This window comes from Hemitrygon akajei, chromosome 2 (genome assembly GCF_048418815.1).
Source record: "Hemitrygon akajei chromosome 2, sHemAka1.3, whole genome shotgun sequence".
In the NCBI taxonomy this organism is placed as follows: domain Eukaryota; kingdom Metazoa; phylum Chordata; class Chondrichthyes; order Myliobatiformes; family Dasyatidae; genus Hemitrygon; species Hemitrygon akajei.
In genome coordinates, this window is record NC_133125.1 from 169,748,946 (window position 1) to 169,768,799 (window position 19,854).

Sequence of the window (19,854 nt, forward strand, 5' to 3'; positions counted from 1 at the left end):
CACCTTTCTTTCAGTTTGGACCAATCTGGCCATTCTCCTCTGACCTTGTCATTAGCAAGGCGTTTTCGCCCACAGATCAGGATGTTGCAGGATAGAATGGCTCTTCATATGAAGCCCGTTTCATGGCTCTGGCCGGTATTCACTTGAATTCAGAAGGAGGGGTGATATTTCTGAAATCTATCGAATGGCGGAAGGCCTTGATAGAGTGGAAGTGGAAAGGACGTTGCCAATGGTGGGAATGTTTTTAGCCAGAGCGCGGTGAATCCATGAAATTCTTTGCCACAGGTTGCTGTGAAGGCCAAGCCATTATGGCTATTTAATAATTTTTGATTGTTCAGAGCAGGAAGGGATACTAGGAGATGGCGGAAAATTGGGTCTGGGCCGAGAATTGAATCAGACATGATGAAATGATGGAGCAGACTCGATGGGGCAAAGTACCTAATTCTGCTCCTGTACATTATGGCCATATGGTCTTATGGAGTTTATATACAATACCTAATCAGTATTACGACCAAGGCATCTTTACGAGCTCGTCCAGTTTCCCTGTGTTTGGTCCATATTCCAAATTTAGTCAATCCATGTACATAACAAACTATCTATAAAAGTACACCCTATACATCTACCCACCTTCCCTCACCGCCACCGCCGTGGAAAAACTTGTCCTTTCTGTAAAATGAGAGAAACATTTTAGATTTCAATCGTAAGGAGCCTGAATGGGGAATATCTCTGATAGAGTGAGAATAAGTGACTTAATGTGCCAGTTATAAACCTATTATGCTTCTCAGTCTCTCATCGCATGGCAAATAAGCGGCCAAAGGTCTTCACTGCACACCCTCTCCAGCAACAGCATTTATTTAGGCAAGAAGACCTAAATAGTCCATGATGCTATACACGTATGATTGTAGTTAGACTGTTCTCACCCCTTTCAAATTCTCTCCTAAGGTTTACCTTCCTTCGGGCGCATTTAATAACATAATTATCATAATAAAATAACATAATTTTCTGTTTTGAGTAGAAGTGGAAAATATAACGTATCTCAGCATTGTCTTTTATCGCTGATATCCTTGACCAGTCACTCAGTTTGTGTCTGGTCACGTCCTTATCCTTATTCGTTTTCACACTTGCATCTGCATCATAATTCTTTTATTGCTTTACGTTATCATGTAAATTGGCAACTTGTTTAGTCACTCACATAAACTGAGGAACAGTAACGAAGCTTCTTGCATTTCCTTCATACAGATCAATTGACTACAACAGTTCATTGAGGCAGTGCATTTAAAATAACAGAGCGCCAGATAAAGCCGTATAGTGCAGAGAAAGGGCAGTGTCGGTCAACAATGAGATGCAAAGTCATAATGACGTAGACTGTCAATTGCCCTTGTTGATATTTCATTGCATTGTATCATTTCGCTTGTGTGTAACTTAGTATGAATAAATATTTTAAATTAGTCTCTTCTGTGTCTTCACTTGCATTATTCAACTTGATAGGTTCAAGAGTGAACATTGATAAAAGAATTTTATGTCCATCTACAGAATGACATTCATTGTGGTATCCCCATAAGGAATAAAAGGAAGTTAATTACAGCAAAAGAGTACTTCAGCAAGAAGTTACTTTTCAACAACACTGATAAAATGCTGGTGGGACTCAACAGGTAGGCCAGCATTTATTTAGAGAAATGCATCCATGTGTCACAATGTCTCAATATTCAGTAATGCTCCATACGTCATACCATTCAATACTAAGATCCTGGCCCGGTTTTATCTTCCCACAGTGCTTCAATTCACACATACCTGAGTTAACTTCCATCAGCCATTCCCTTGCACACACTCTCAGTTGACCAAATTCCTAATATAACATGAAATAAAAATTTTCACTATCCAAAGCACCACAAATTTTAGTGACATCCACAAGTGTATGAATCATCCTGTCTCTATTTTGCTCCACATTGTTATTAAAAATTACGAGCGGAAAATACAATTCAAAACAAACCCTGTGGTATGCCTCCGCTTCCTACAGCTATCGAGGTTTTTTTTTTTAAAAGCAAAGAAAACAACTCTCCACTCACACAGTGTTGCCTCCTACCTCCAAACCTTATAACCATATGACCATATAAGAATTACAGCACGAAAACAGGCCATCTCGGCCCTTCTAATCCGTGCCGACGCTTACTTTCACGTAGTCCCACTGGCCTGCACTCAGCCCATAACCCTCCATTCCTTTCCTGTCCATATACCTATCGACTTTTACTTTAAATGACAATACCGAACCTGCCTCTACCACTTCTGCTGGAAGCTCATTCCACACAGCTACCACCCTCTGGGTAAAGAAATTCCCCCTCGTGTTACCCTTAAACTTTTGCGCCCTAACTCTCAAATCATGTCCTCTTGTTTGAATCTACCGTACTCTCAATGGAAAAAGCCTATCCACGTCAAATCGATCTACCCCCTCCCTTATTATTTTAAACACCTCTATCAAGTACTCCCTCAAACTTCAACGCTCCAAAGAATAAAGACCTAACTTATTCAACCTTTCCCTGTAACTTAGGTGCTGAAACCCAGGTAATATTCTGGTAAATCTTCGCTGTCATCTCTCTATTTTGCTGATATCGTTTCACTCTGTTCTACTGCATTCTTCAATGCCCTACCATTTACCATGTATGTCCTATTTGGATTATTCCTACCAAAATGTAGCACCTCACACTTATCAGCATTAAATTCCATCTGCCATCATCCAGCCCACTCTTCTAACCGGCCTAAATCTCTCTGCAAGCTTTGCAAACGTACTTCATTATCCACAACGCCACCTACCTCAGTATCATCTGCAACCTTACTAATCCAATTTACCACCCCATTATCCAGATCATTAATGTATATGACAAAGAACATTGGACCCAATGCAGATTCCTGAGGCACAACACTAGTCACCGGCCTCCAACCTGACAAACAGTTATCCACCACTGCTCTCTGGCATCTCCCTTCTGGCCACAATCCGATTTGTGTCAAACACAAGCTTCTAACCTAGTTTCTATGTCTTCTAATCTTCTGTGCTACATCCTCTGTACATTCGTGCAAACACATTTACGCAAGCCCTCGCGCGCAGGCGCGCGCGCGCGCTCACACACACTCACACACACACACACACACACACACACACACACACACACACACACACACACACACACACACACACACACACACACACACACACACACACACACACACACACATCCCTTTATTTTCATTATCCACGCTTCTTTCCCCTGTAGATCATGAAGCTAAAATGTTTCTTTGTCACACACTCGGGATCAGTGCACATCATCAAGTATCTCCTCGCTCTAGGTTAAGTCTTATTTCCCATTCACTTAGACGTGAAGCTCTTTATTCTGCTGCAGGTGCTTATGAAAGGCCCGAACTTTCTAAACCTACGTGACTCAAACCACCAAAAGCCGATCTTTATCTGTTCACGTCAGTTAGCACATCTGCATGCGCACAAAGCAAAGCTAGTTTCAGAAATATATCCATCTTGTTTTCTGCGGTCTTTCCGGAAAGCGAATCCTCTGCCTCTCCTCCATTCTGGTCTAGGCCCCACAGAATGGTTCCACAAACACGAGAAAATCTGCAGATGCTGGAAATCCAAAACAACGCACACAAAATGCTGGAGAAATGTTTAGGTTATAATTATTGATAATGAAAATTGTATTCATTTGTTAACCAATTGGGATAGATGTTATTTTTTTCTTGTAGGTCTGTGAGATGTTGTCGGCGGGCTTTTGAGGAGTTGGAGAGAAGATCGCGAGGAAGATGGGCGTTGCTGGAGGCGCTGGTCGATCACTGAGGGTGGTCCCGGGCGCGCGGGTTGTGGAGGTCGGAGAAGATCCAACAGTGGACCAAAGACTTCAATGGTTGAGCTCCAACGATGTGCACTAATTAACTGAACCTCTTTCCTTTTCTTTCATATATATTGTATTGCTATTAATCATTTAGTTCTAGTAATATTTATAAAGTGTATTCTGTAAACTGTACATAGCGTCCGGTCTGAATTGTGTGTGCGAGTTGGTACGAGTGGGCATTTCACAGCATCCACGCATACTGGAGACACGGTTTGGCGGGTGGGCGGATCTTCCCATAGACATACTTCAGCCGATAGCGTGAGCGTTACATTGCCATGAAGTTCATAGTAATATTCAGGCAATACTTTTATCTTTTTTTCTGGTAGTGTGTGTATTTTCCTGAAGGTGTTATAATTTATTCACCGTCAGTAAGTGCTACTAAACCAGGGCGTTAAACAACCACCAACCATTCTGTTGGAGCAGCAAACACAAAATGCTGAAGGAACTAAGCTGTCCAGGCAGCAACTTTGGAAAAGAGGACTACTGAAGGGACTCGGCCCGAAACATGGACCGTTTATTCTTTTCCATTGATGCTGCCTGGCCTGCGGAATTTCTCCAGCATTTTGTCTGTAATACACAAGAAAACATTAGATATAGTTCCAAGCTGTCAGGCGTTCGGAATTTAAACATTGCAATTCCTCCTGTCCTTCTATAGCGACCCACCGAGTGTTGCCCTGTACAGGGTCTATTATTTCCCTCTTCCCGTTGTTCCCCTCTTGGCCTGTCACCCATACTTTACTAGCTACCTCACTTGTCTCACCCATGGGAGCTCCTTCTAAAGTACCATCGAAAACCACAGGATAAGTCTGAATCAAACGAGAAATAAAGGAGCCCCCCCCCCCCCTTCAGTCGATTGTTCAGAACGTTTACCGCTTGTTGCAGCACTGAGTGCTATCCCTTCATAGTAAGGTTGAAGGTCATCAATCGAATCTGCTGCTTCAAAAGTCCATTTAATCATTCAATCAAGCCAACTGCCTGGGGGTAAATATTGGTGGACCCAATAAATAGCTTGCTCTTTCGCCCAATACTGGATCTGTTGCCCAGTAAATGGGATCCATTATCTGACCGTATTTCTTCGGGTGTGCCATAATGTGACATCAGGTATTCCACCCTCCGAATAGTGGACTCCTAACTGGCACTTGGAAATGGTCTGGCCAATAGGAATCCAGAATAAGTGTCCACCGTTGCCAACACATATTTATCCTTCTTATGTGGGGCAGGTGTCCAAGGTAATCAATCTGCCATACTTTAGCCCATACGGAGCCTCTCTTAATATAGGCGACATGTCCACGCGTGACAGAGCGAGGCTTGACTTGCTGGCAAATAGGACACTCTGACACAATAGTCCGACAGTCGTCGACCGTCAAAGATATTCCATGGTCTGGTCCCCACTCTCGCATCCCCTTCTCTCCGACATGGCCGGACTGTTTGTGGGCCCATCTAACTATAGACACTGTAATAGCAGATACCGCAGTCAATCCGTCTACTTGATGTAGAGCGTCATAGGGCTAATGTACTTCTGGTGATCATTCACATAATACATATAAATCTCGCGCCTCAGCGCCTCTTACCATATTTGTTGCCCCAGATAGGTTTATTATGAACTGTCCACTGGTGCATCTACCAACGCACCATCCAGATAGCCATTCCATTAGCCACTGCCCACGAGTCGGTATATATTCTAATTTCCTTGGTGGGGAGTGAAAAGGGAAGGGTAACCGCTACAAGTTCCGCCAGCTGACTGGATCCGCCATCTCCTTCTTGTATTAACTGAGTATCGTCCGAGGGTCGCAGAGCAGCAGCCTTCCACCGTTCGGGTCCCGACACCCAACGGCCTGAGCCATCCGTAAACCAAGCATTAGCGTTTTCCTCCGATGTCAATTCCTCGTACGGCCGACCCCATTGAATGGGTGAGGGTTTGAGAAGGGGAACTGCCCTCTCTTCCTCGGTTCCAGCTGTGATTGGTAATCTGGCTATTTGTTCATGAAGTCCGCTGACTCCGTCAGATCCTTTAGTAGCCAGGTCCTGGATATACCATTTCCACTTCACTATGGATGACTGATGTGCACGCCCCTGTCTCACCTTCGTATCTGGGGCGAGCACCCAGGACATAATAGGCAAATCGGGTCGCGACTCCGTTTCTACCAGGGCCCAATAACAAGACAGGAGCTGACGTTCGAACGGGTTATATCGTTCAGCAGCCTCCGACATAGTGTGTGACCAGAAACCTAGTGGCACCCTCCTTCCATTCTGCAGTTGCCACAGACTCCATTCTGCCACGATATCTTGAACAGACACCTGTAATTCATAAGGGGTCTCGAGACCCGAGGTGAAAGGGGAAGAGCCTGTTCAACTGCCATTTTGGCCTGCTCGAATGCCTCCTTTTGCTTATCTCCAAATGTGAATTCGCTCTTCTTACGTGTGACAGCGTACAATGGTTTCAGTAGGAGAGTCAAATGGGGAATATGTCTTCTCCAGTATCCCAATAACCCCACAAAGCGCTGAGCTTCTTGCTTATTAGTGGGGGTAGCTGTAGCTTGTATTTTATTTCGTACCCTTTCCTGTATAATTCTCTCTCCAGCATGTCAGTGGATCCCCAGAAACGTCACGGATTGACTGGGACTTGAACCTTATCTTCACTCACAGCCCATCCCCTCTCTCACACACAGTGCAACAGGGACCGCAGGCCTCTGCGACATTCCCTTCGTCAAGTCCTTGTAACATATCGTCTTCGATTTTGTGGTGTACTCTGACGTTAGGGGGGTAGTTTCAAGGTCTCCAAATCACGTGACACTATCCCGTGGAATAAGGTAGGACTATGAACATACCCCTGTAGTAAATGAGTAAAGGTATATTGCCTCCCGTTCCAGGTGAAAGCCAACTGCTCTTGTGATTCCTCCTCCAAGGGAAACGAAAAGAAGGGGTTGGCCAGATCAGTAACAGCATACCATCGACCACCTGCATCATCCGAAATATTATCTACCGGCAGAACTCAACGGGGGAGAGTATCGATTCAATTGTCGATAATCAACAGTCATTCACCAGGACACGTCTGGTTTCTTTACCGGCCAAACCGGGCTATTGCACGGGGACGTAGCGGGTTGAATAACCCTAGCTTGCTCCAAGGAGGTAATAATATCAGTTATTTCCATGTGACCCCCCCCCCCCCGATCCGGTATTGTGGAATCGACACTATCTGCGTCGGTAAAGGGGTAAACAGGGGCTCCCACTTGGACCTTCCGATTACCACCCGCATTCTCCGGATCACAAAACCCGTCCCTAACGATGTCTTCAAATGCATTCCCCATAACACATTCATTCCTGAGATACACTTGGTGGTTACAGCAATTAGGCCAGATAGACAACGAGGGACGTTTTTGTCGATCATTACACGCACCGTTACTTCCCGGGCCCAAGAAAGTGCACCCCACATCCCTTCAATATTATACTCAGGTCCCCTTCACTTATCGGGATCGCCCGGGATCACTGTATGTTCTGCTCCCGTATTCACCAGAGCAACGAACTGTTGATTATTTCCCTTAGCCCAGTGGACCACTATAAGTGCATAGGTTCTAGGGTCCCCCCGCGTCCATATCGAATTGATCTTATATGTCGGGGAAATCCGGCCACCCCCCCCCCCCCCCAAGGCTCGGGAGGGGTTGGGAGGCCGCCATCTTCCGGTCTCCTCCTGTATGGCCTGCAATTCAGCTAACGATGGGTACAGTGAGGAGGCAGGATCAGCAGGAGGGAGAGCGGGCGTCTTCCCGGCTTTCATGGGCTCATGATACATAGCATAAAATACACTAGTCGGCACATCGTCCATTTTCTCCTTACTGACGCCTGCTTTCAAAAGGGGAGTGAACATTTCCCTGCGCGTCAGGGCAGGTTTCCGAGTCCCATTGGTTCTGTTAGTACCTTCCCCTCCAGTATTCGTTAGCTGTGTCGAACGGACTCGAGGTTTAACCACCTGCAAGTCCGAAAGGTTCGCCAAGGCATTAGTCACGCCCTCCACATCCTCCTGAACGAATGGCTCCAATAATGCAAAAACCACACCCCGAATGGATGGGGCGGCTGACCGCACCAATCTCGTGTACATCCCTCCGGTGTATTCCTCCTGGTCAGGACCCCGACCCAGTCGCCACTGTGCATCCCAGTCCCCATACATCCTATCGGCCTGTTGTCTTAAGTGGTGAATGCCTTCAGCGGCAATCTCCTAGTCCCCCTGTGCCTGTGAATCACAATCAAGAGGGTGCGGAGATACTTTCTTAACAGCCTCCAACACTTGAAAATAGAACCTATCCGCACGGGGAAATTGGCGTAACTCGGTATTAATACGGGGATTCGAGGTTAAAGACCCTAGCCTCGCTAATTCTTCAGGGTAAAAGGTTATACTAGCACCTCCATCATCCCACAAGCGGAGTAACCATTCGGCCAGCGATTCCCCAGACCTTTGCTAAAGACGGGCAGCCATCTCAGATCGCTCCTTATCATTATACTTCTTGCATTCGAGAGTCTGTACACCCGACTGCTCATGCACATTCTTTTGAGAAGTCACCACAGCAGACCGACCCTGCAATGCTTCTGGGGGAAAAGCAGTTTTCCAGAGTCCAAATACAGACAGACACACACACACACCCCTACGGTCTGATTCCTAGACTAATATTAAAAGGTGATGGAAGATCATCAGCTTAAAGGAAGACGGCACGAAGCTCCTCGGCCTATACACAGAAAATAGGTTTCATTTTGAAAGTAAAAATCTAACTCTGGTCTACAGCGATTCCTCACAGTTCTTCAAAAGGTACTTCAGCTTCATAAACAGGATATGTGAACCCTACCCCTTTAGCTAGAATGTCACAAAGGTGATAAATTGCACGGTTCTGGCCAGAGGTTATATCTAGTAAACAATGTTTGTGTTTCTTTAGAAACATCCTGTAAGATGTTTCCTTTATTAATGCCACCATGGAAACAAGGTATCTCAGGAAAACAGATTCAACCACAGGGCCCTCCCTGTCGTATCCTTCTTAACGCAGTGAGCGCCATCTTGCCCAACACACCGCCTAGGACTGGTAGCTTAATGTTCCGGGGTTCTTTTGTTTCAGACGTGATAGAAGGGGAGGAGTGGCATTACTAGTCAGGGAAAATATCACAGCTGTGCGTAGGCAAGACAGCCCGGAGGGCTTGTCTACAGAGGCCATATGACTGTAGCTGAGGAACGGGAAAGGTGTGAACACACTATAGTGTTGTATTATTGAACGCCCAATAGTCAGAGAGAATTGGAGGAGCAAATCTGTAGAGAGAAAGCAGATCGATGTAAGGAACAGAATCTTGCCTTAAACGGGGGGGGGGAGAGCGAGCGAGAGAGCGAGAGAGAGAGAGAGAGAGAGAGAGAGAGAGAGAGAGAGAGAGAGAGAGAGAGAGAGAGAGAGAGAGAGAGAGAGAGAGAGAGAGAGAGAGAGAGAGAGAGAGAGAGAGAGAGAGAGAGAGAGAAAATGTTGGACGCCCAAAGTTCTCTCCGGTTCCTTGATTGGCTGATAAATATTATTTTTCCCTAGCTATAATATTGACTATTTTCTTTCTTCCTGCATTCAACTTTTCATATAACCCTTATATAATATTTTCTATAACCTTTAACACTTGTATAGTACCTTCTCTTTTTGCGAATGCCTGTTGCTGTTGAATCAGAAAAAAAAAACACGGAACAAATTTTAAAATATTTCGTGCAGCAACACAACACACTTACACTCACAAAACTAGTTTCGTTCTTAGGAAAAATTAAGAAACTTCAAACCCACTGCTAACGCCAGGGAGACACAAGTGAACAGCTGTGGTAAAATGCACAATGGGCTGATGTTCCCCTTTATTGAGATATGCTTGCTCATCATTGTAATTATCATAATCACAAGACATAGGAGCAGAATTAGGCCATTCAGCCCATTGAGCCTGCTCCGCCATTCCATCATGGCTGATCCTGGATCTCACTCAACTCCATACACTTGCCCTCTCGCCGTATCATCTGATGCCCTGATCGATCAGAAAAGTATCAATTTCCGTCTTAAATCCACCCACAGACTTGGCCTCCACCACAGTCTGTAGCAGAGTATTCTACATTTGATTCACTATTCTCTGGTGAATCTTCCTCACAAAATCTTCCTTACCTCTCTTCTAAAATGATGCCTTGAGGTTGTGCTCTCTAGTTCTGTATACACATACCACAGGATACATCCTCTCCTCATTCACCCTATCTAATCCTTTCAACATTCGGTAGGTTTCAATGATCCCCTGCGCATTCTTCTAAATTCCAGTAAGTACAGGCCTAAAGCTGCCAAATGCTCCTCATACGTTAACCCTTTCGTTCCCGGAATCATCCTCGTGGACCTGCTTTCAACTCTCTCCAGTGACAGCACATCATTTCTGAGATATTGTATGGGGCCCAATGTAAGAGGCTTGCTTTGTTCTCTGGACATCTCCTATGCTGTGTCACAGACAAGACCAAACCAAAGCCTGGGACTGACTCCCAGAAGTAACATTGGTTTCAATGTCCTGTAAATGTTCCGAGGATTCATGGTGTCAGAGCCCAGAACTCAAAACCGATATCGGAGAATCAAAGGACAGCACAGAGTACCTATCATAGGTATTTTCGCCGTATATCCACGGATGGTGAATTTAACTCCAGAACTAATTTTCTGTACAATCAAGTTCCGTTATATCATTTCAACCAAGCCAGTATTTTCCAGGAAGGACATTTACAATGATTATCAAAACTATTATTTCATAAAAGGTTAACTTCAGTTCAGAACTATGAAAGGTCCCATTGTTATCGGGCTGTCACTCTGTGACTTCAACAGTGGAATGGGGGTTCCCTAATTTGTAGTAAGAGCGAAATTCGCTCCGTGTGTGTGTGTGAGAGTGAGAGAGTGGAGAGGGAGAGGGAGAGAGAGAAAGAAAGAGACAGAGAGAGGTTGGGAAAAGAACAGAGGCATAAAAAGAGAGACAGAGAGAATAAGAGAGAGAGACAGCGAGACAGACACACGAGAGAGAGAGACACGGAAGAGAGTGGGAAGAATATTTGTGATTGCCTATGGATATTTGTGTTAATACCCCGGTGAAGGACAAAAAAACTATGGGCAGAATATCTCATCACCAAAGCTTAGTCTTCTTTTGCACATTGGGTGTTTGTCAGTCTTTGTATGAAGCTTTTTCATTGATTCTGTTGTATCTACATGCTTTAATCTGATTGCCAGCAAGAAAATGAACGTGAGGGCGATATCTGGTGAAATAGACGTACTTTGATAATAAATTTACATTCAACTTTGAAACTCTGTTGACAGGGCTGATGCCTTGTACAGAGAATGAACTGGCACTGCAAATATATAGAGATAAAAATAACGATGTGTATAGAACATGTAACATAGAAATTTAATACAGATTACAAGCTCTTCGGCCCACAATGTTGTGCCGTCCGTGAAACCTACTCCAGAGACTGTCTAGAATTTCCCTAGAGCATAGCCCTCTACTTTTTCTAAGCGGCTCTTAAAAGACCCTATTGTACCCGCTTCCACCGCCGCCACCAGCAGTGCACGCCATGCACCCACCACTCACTGTTTGAAAAACCTACCCCTGATATCCACTCTGTACCCATTTCCAAGCACCTTAAAACTATGCCCCCTCGTATTAGCCATTTCAGCCTTGGGAAAACACCTCTGACTATCCACACGATCGATGCCTTTCATCGTCTTATACACTTGGATCAGGTCACCTCTCATCCTCCGTCGCTACAAGGAGAAAAGGCCAAGTTCACTCAACACATTCGCTTAAGCTGCTCCCTCCATTCCATGCAACATCCTTGTAAATCTCCTCTGCACTAAGCTATCCATATCCTTCCTGTAGTGAAGTGACCAGAATTGAGCACAGTGCTCTAAGTGGGGTCTAACCAAGGTCTTATACAGCTGTAACATTACCTCGCTGCTCTTGACCTTAATCCCACGATTGATGAAGGCCAAAAAACCATACAGCTTCTTAACAACACTGCCAACCTGCGCAGTAGCTTTGCGTGCCCTATGGACACGGACTCCAATATCTCCCAAATATTCCACACTGCCAAGAGTCTGACCATTTACATTATATTCTGTATTCAAATTGGACTACCAAAATGAGCAAATTCACACTTATCTGGGTTGAAGTCCATCTGCCACTTCTCTTCCCAGTTCTGCATCCCGTCAATATCCCGCTGTAACCTCTGACAACTCTCCAGACTATCCGCAACACCCCTAACCTTTGTGTCATCAGCAAACGTACTAACCCACCCTTCTACTCATCAGCTGATAATGTATCAGGGCAATTGATAAGTTCGTGGCCTAAGGTAGACGGGAATTAGTTATCAACTTCAACCTATCTGTATAATCACTCTAAGAGTTGAACTGCACGTGCCTCCAATGAGAACTGTATAACTGATCTCCTTCTACCTCAGGCCACGAACTTCTCAATCACTCATGCTGTGGACACTTTCTGGAGGTCCAAGATCCGTATGCTCCACGACCGCTGGACTAAGCGTGTAAATGTAGGAGGGGACAATGTTGAAAAGTAAATGTGGTAGCTTTTCTAAAACTGATTCCTTCTACCTTAAGCTACGAACTTATCACCCCTCGGAGATGGCTCAAAGAGCATGACATATTCTAAAGGCAAGATGACACAATCATGGCTAACAACACAATTAAAAGCCAAAGAGAGGGTATATAATACAGCCAAGATTAGTGGACAGGTAGAGGATCGGGAAGCTTTTAAAAACGAACAGAAGATAGATTATGAAAATAAACCCAGCACAAAATATAAAAATGGATTGTAAAGAATTTTATAATTATATAAAGCAGAAAAGTGTGGCTAAAGTGAAGATAAGTCCCTTGCAGGACAGTAAGGGGGAATTGACAATGTTGGTATGCGAGGTCATCCAATTTAGAAGGACAGATGGAAAACCAGATTATTATTTAAATGGTAAGATATTTCAGCTGCTGTGGAGAGGGACTTGGGAGTGCTTGTACATGAATCACAAAAGAATGGTTTGCAGGTGCAACAGGCTATTAAAATGTAAATGGATTGTTGGCCTTCATTGTTAGAGGGATTGAATTTAAGACCAGGGAAATTATGCTGCAACTGTACATAATATTTACTGAGGTAGACTCCACTGCCTCATTGGGCAGAGAATTCCACAGATTCACCTCTCTCTGGAAAAAAACAGTTTCTCTTCATCTGCGTCCTAAATCTACTCCACTGAACTTTGAGACTATGTCCCCAAGTTTTAGTTTCACCTACCAGTGGAAACAACTTTCCTGCCTCTAACTTACAGGGTTCTGTGAGGCCACACCGGGAATACTCCTTATTATTCAAGTCTCCTTACTTGAGGAAGGATATACTGGCTTTGGAGATGGTGCTGGGGAGGTTCATCACGGTGATTCTAGAGATGAAGTTGGATAGACTGAGGAGAGATTGAGCAGTCTGGGACTGTACTCGCTGAATGAGAAGAGATCTTATAGAAACATTTAAACCTATGAAAGGAATCGATAAGTTAAAAGCAGGAAAGTTGTTACCACTGGTAGGTGAAACTAGAACTAGGAGACATAGTCTCAAAATTCAGTGGAGTAGATTTCGGACAGAGATGAAGAGCAACGGTTGTTCCCAGAAAGAGATGAATCTGTGGAATTCTCTGCCCAATGAAGCAGTGGAGGCTAACTTGGTAAATATTCTTAAGAGAAGGTTGGATAGACTTTTGCATTGTAAGGGAATTCAGGTTTATGGGGAAGAGGCAGGTGGGCGGAGATGAATCCATGGCCAGATCAGCCCTGATCTTATTGAACAGAAGAACAGGCTCGACGGAACAGATGGCCTACTCCTTTCCTAATTCTTATGCTTTTATGTTCTTATGTTAACAGAAGACAACTAAAAGTCATTAAGGAGGTAAAAATGGAATTCGAAAGAATATTGGCAATAATAATAAAGTGGATATGTAGAGTGTAAAAGAAAGGCGAGTGTGGACATCGGACTGGTGGTAAACGATGCTGGAGAAGTAGTACTGGGAAATAAGTAAATGGCGGACGAACTGAAAAAGTAGTTTGCATCAGTCTTCACTGTAAAAACATTAACAACACTGTGGAAGTTCCAGGTGTCAGGGAATATGAAGTATAGGAAGTTACCATTTCTACGGAGAAGGTTCTTGGGAAACTGAAAGCTCTGAAGGAAGATACGTCACCTGGACCAAATTGTGCACAGACCACTGTACTGATAGAGAAGGCTGAGGAGACTGTGGAGGCAATAGTAATGATCTTTCGAAAATCACATGTCTCAGGCAAGGTTCTGGAAAACTAGAAAGTCGAAATGTCACCCTAATCTTCAAAAAGAGATAGAGGCAGAAGACAGGAAATTATAGGGCAGATAGTCTGACAGTCGTTGGAAAATTGTTGGAGTCAATTATCAACGATGATGTCTCCGTATGCTTGGAGCACATAAAATAGATCGTAGTCTGTATGGTTTCCTCAAGGGAAAACCAATAACAGCAGAATAGACAAACGAGAAGCCGTTAATGCTGTGTACTTGAATTTTCAGAAGGCCTTTGAAAGGGTGCCACACAGGAGGCTACTTAATAAGCTACATGCCCATGATATGGTCATGCGCTTTGCTAGAAGAAATAAACGGCTTGTCAATTTTCTAAATGGAGAGAAAATACAAAATTCTGAGGCGTAAAGGATTCAGTAGTCTTTGTGCCAGAGTTCCTGGAGGTTAATTTGTAGGTTGAAGAAGGCCAATGCGATGCTAGGATTAATTTCAAGAGGACTAGAATATAAAAGTGAGGATGCAATGTTGAGACCATTAAAAACACCATTGAGACATCAGTTGAGGTACTGTGAGCTGTTGTGGGCTTCTTATCTTAGAAATGATATACTGAGGCTGGAGAAGGTTCAAAGAAGTTTCAAGAAAATGATTCCAGATTAAACAGTTTGTCATATGAAGAGCGTTTATTCTGGGCCTGGTTTCGCTGGTATTCAGAAGAATGAGGGGTAACTTCTCGGAGGTCCAGAGAGCACAGGCTCAGAATGTAAGGACGGAGATGAGGAGCAATATCTTTAGCTAGAGAGTTTTGAATCTGTGGAATCCGTTGCCATAGGGAGCCGTTGGGGCCAACTCGTTATATCCATTGAAGGCAGAGATTGGTAGATTCGCGATTGGTCAGGGCATGAAGGGATACGGGGTGGGGGAGCAGGTTAAGGCAGGAGATTGGGGCAGAGAGGAAAACTGAATCAGAATGATGAAATGGCGGAGCAAAATTCGACTGTCATTCGCCTCCTACATATTATGGTCTGATCTACCTCTATCTACCTACTAATCTATTTCCCTCGCTATGCATTTATTTATATGCTTATCTGGCTGTCTATTCATTTATTTATTCATTCATTTATCTCCATGAGTATCGTTCTGTATGTTTATTTATCAATCAATCTATTCAAACAGTTATTTATTCAATTAAATCGCTTTTCTATTCAATATATATTTATCTGTTTTTCGCATCGAAATAGAAGCTAAAGTTCTGGAGTTAGAAATAATGTTGAAGTAAGAGATAACCTCAATGAAAAATAAACATGATGACTCATAGTCGGGTGGTGTAAAGGTTCGATTCTTCTGTCTCAGAGCGTTTTATTTTTCAATCCCAATAGATAATTGGTGCCATTTTGCTATTGATGACTGTGATTCTGCTGGTGAAAGCACTGTTGAGAGATATTACGAGCAACAGTATTGGAAGATGGTGGAGTACGTGAAACTGACCAAGATGAGGTTGGAATTGGAAGAGAAGGCAACAGAGTTTGCAGAGGTGGAGGTGAAAGTGTCCATTGGCAAACTGACTCTCGGCAATGCTGAACCAAAGTAACAGCTGTCCAAATCCCGACGGATAATAAAGATATAACCATATAACAATTACAGCACAGAAACAGGCCATTTCGGCCCTTCTAGTCCGTGCCAAACGCTTACTCTTACCTAGTCCCACCTACCTGCACACAGACCATAACCCTCCATTCCTTTCCTGTCCATATACCTATCCATTTTTTTTTTAATCACAAAATTAAACCTGCCTCTACCACTTCTACTGGAAGCTCCTTCCACACAGCTACCACTCTGAGTAAAGAAATTCCCCCTCGTGTTCCCCCTAAACTTTTGCACCTTAACTCTCAATTTATGTCCTCTTGTTTGAACCTCCCCTACTTTCAATGGAAAAAGCCTATCCACGTCAACTCTATCTATCCCCCTGATAATTTTAAATACCTCTATCAAGCCCCCCTCAACCTTCTACGCTCCAAAGAATAAAGACCGAACTTATTCAACCTTTCTCTGTAACTTAGGTGCTGAAACCCAGGTAACATTCCAGTAAATCTCCTCTGTACTCTATCTAATTTGTTGACATCTTTCCTATAATTCGGTCACCAGAACTGTAAAGAATACTCCAAATTTGGCCACACCAATGCCTTGTACAATTTTACCATTACATCCCAACTCCTATACTCAATGCTCTGATTTATAAAGCCCAGCATACTAAAAGCTTTCTTCACCACCCTATCCAAATGAGATTCTACCTTCAGGGAACTATGCACCATTATTCCTAGATCATTCTGTTCTACTGCATTCCTCAATGCCCTACCATTTACTATGTATGTCCTATTTTGATTAGTCCTACCAAAATGTAGCACCTCACACTTATCAGTATTAAACTCCATCTGCCATCTTTCAGCCCACTCTTCTAACTGGCCTAAATCTCTCTGCAAGCTTTGAAAACCTACTTCATTATCCACAACGCCACCTATCTTAGTATCATCTGCATACTTACTAATCCAATTTACCACCCAATCATTCAGATCATTAATGTACATGACAAACAACATTGGACCCAGTACAGATCCTTGGGGCACACCATTAGTCACTGGCCTCCATCCTGACAAACTGTTGTCCACCACTACTCTCTGGCATCTCCCATCCAGCCACTGCTGAATCCATTTTACTACTTAAATGGTAATACCTAACGATTGAACCTTCCTAACTAACCTTCCATGTAGAACCCTGTCAAAAGCCTTACTGAAGTTCATATAGACAACATCCACTGCTTTACCCTCGTCAATTTTCCTAGCACCCTCTTCAAAGAAATCAATAAGATTTGTCAAACATGACCTTCCACGCACAAATCCATGTTGATTGCTCCTAATCAGACCCTGTCTGTCCAGATAATTATATATACCATCTCTAAGAATACTTTCCATTAATTTACCCACCACTGACGTCAAACTGACAGGCCTATAATTGCTAAGTTTACTCTTAGTACCCTTTTGAAACAATGGAACCACATGAGGAATACGCCAATCTTCCGGCACCATCCCCGTTTCTAATGAAAATTGAAATATTACTGTCAGAGCCCCTGCTATTTCTACACTAACTTCCCTCAAGGTTCTAGGGAATATCCTGTCAGGATCCAGAGACTTACCCACTTTTATATTCTTTAAAAGTTCTAGTACTTCCTCTTCTTTAATCATCATAGTTTCCATAACTACCCTACTTGTTTCCCTCACTTTACACAATTCAATATCCTTCTCCTCAGTGAATACCGATGAAAAGAAATTGTTCAAAATCTCCCCCATCTCTTTTGGCTCCGCACATAGCTGTCCACTCCAATTCTATAAAGGACCAATTTTATCCCTCACTATCCTTTTGCTATTAATATAACTGTAGAAACCCTTCGGATTTATTTTCACCTTACTTGCCAAAGCAACCTCCTGTCTTCTTTTAGCTTTTCTAATTTCTTTCTTAAGATTGTTCTTACATTCTTTATATTCCTCGAGCACCTCAGTTACTCCATGCTGCCTAAATTTATTGTAGATCTCTCTCTTTTTTCCGAACCAAGTTTCCAATATCCCTTGAAAACCATTGCACTCTTAAACTTTTGAACTTTCCTTTCAAACTAACAGGAACATAAAGATTCTGTACCCTCAAAATTTCAACTTTAAGTGACCTCCATTTCTCTATTACATCCTTCCCATAAAACAAATTGTCCCAGTCCACTCCTTCTAAATCCTTTCGCATCTCCTCAAAGTCAGCCTTTCTCCAATCAAAAATCTCACTCCTGGGTCCAGTCCTATCCTTCTCCAAACTTATATTGAAACTAATGGCATTCTGATCACTGGAGCTGAAGTGCTCCCCAACACATACCTCCGTCACCTGACCTATCTCATTCCCTAAAAGGAGATCCAACACTGCCCCATCTCTAGTCCGTACCTCTATGTATTGCCGCAAAAAACTATCCTGCACACATTTTACAAACTCCAAAGCATCCAGCCCTTTTACAGAATGGGCTTCCGAGTCTATGTGTGGAAAATTAAAATCTCCCACAAACACAACCTTGTGCTTACTACAAATATCTGCTACCTTCTTACAAATTTGCTCCTCCAATTCTTGCTCCCCATTAGGTGGTCTGTAATACACCCCTATAAGTGTTATACAGCTTTCCTATTCCTCAATTTCACCCAAATAGGCTCCCTAGATGAGCCCTCTAATCTATCCTGTCAAAGCACCGCTGTATTATTTTCTCGGACAAGCAATGCAACACCTCCTCCTCATGGTCCTCCGATTTTATCACACCTGAAACAATGAAATCCAGGAATATTTAATTGCTAATCACACCCCTCCTGCAACCATGTTTCGCTAATAGTACATCATATTTCCATGCTTTAAGCTCATCCACCTTTCTTACAATGCTCCCAGCATTAAAATAGATGCATTTAAGAAACTCTCCAACTCTTCCTGTCTGTTTATCCCTAACGATGCCATTATCTTTCTTTTTGATGATACAACTAATCTCGAACCTCCCCAAGTAAAGGCCTCTTTCAAACAATCACCATTCCGAATGACGTCTGTTTAAGCTTTATTCCAGCAGCCATTGACACGGCAGTGGTTCTCAACAACTCAACAAGACAGATTTTACATCTTCGACACCACCTGTTCACCCCCTGAAACAACAATCATAATGCAGTAAATCAAATCTCAAAAGATACGCCTCAAAAGAATGAACACCAGTCAGCCTTTACACGGCGAGAAGCTACGAACCACAGTGCAAAGGTCAATATTATCAAATTGTAATGGTTTGAAAGAGGAGTTGGCCAAAGTAGATGCTGGAAGGGATGAAAGCAGAGCAGCAAAGACGTGAGTCTCTGGGAAAAATTAGGAACGTGCAGGATAGATGTATTCCAAAGACGAAGAACTACTCAAATAGCAACATAGTACAACAGTGGCAGATAGGGGAAGTCAAATCTAATGTAAAAGTAAAGGATAGGACTGTCAACAAAGCAAATATTAGTGGGAAGATAGAGGACTGGGAAACGTTTAAAAGCTACAGAGAGCAACTAAAAGAATCATTAGGAGGGAAAAGGTGAAACATGGAAGCAGATAGAAACCAAAATCGAAATGGATAGTAAAAACTTTTACAAGTATGTAAAAAATAAAATAGAATTAAGCTTTGATACGGGTCCGCTAGATATCAAGGCCGGATAAATCATAACGGAAGAGAAGAAAGTGGCAGATTAACTAAATCAGACTTCATCGTGGAAGACACAATAAAGTGTACCAGATGTTGAATGTGTGAGGGAAGTGAAGTGAGTGCAGTTACTATTACAAGGGAGGAAGTGCTCAAAACTCTCAAAGACCTAAGGGCACACAATACACCCGGACCAGATGATCTGCACCCTAGAGTTCTGAAATACGAAGTGGTAGAGATTGAGGAGGCATTAGTAATGATCTTTCAAAAACCACTGCTCTGGGGACATGATACCAGAGGACTGGAAAATTGCAAACGTCACTCCACTCTTTCAAAAAACATGAGGAAGGCATCTAAAAAGAAATTATAGGAATTTTCTTCACAGAGTTTTACATAGATTTTACATAGAGG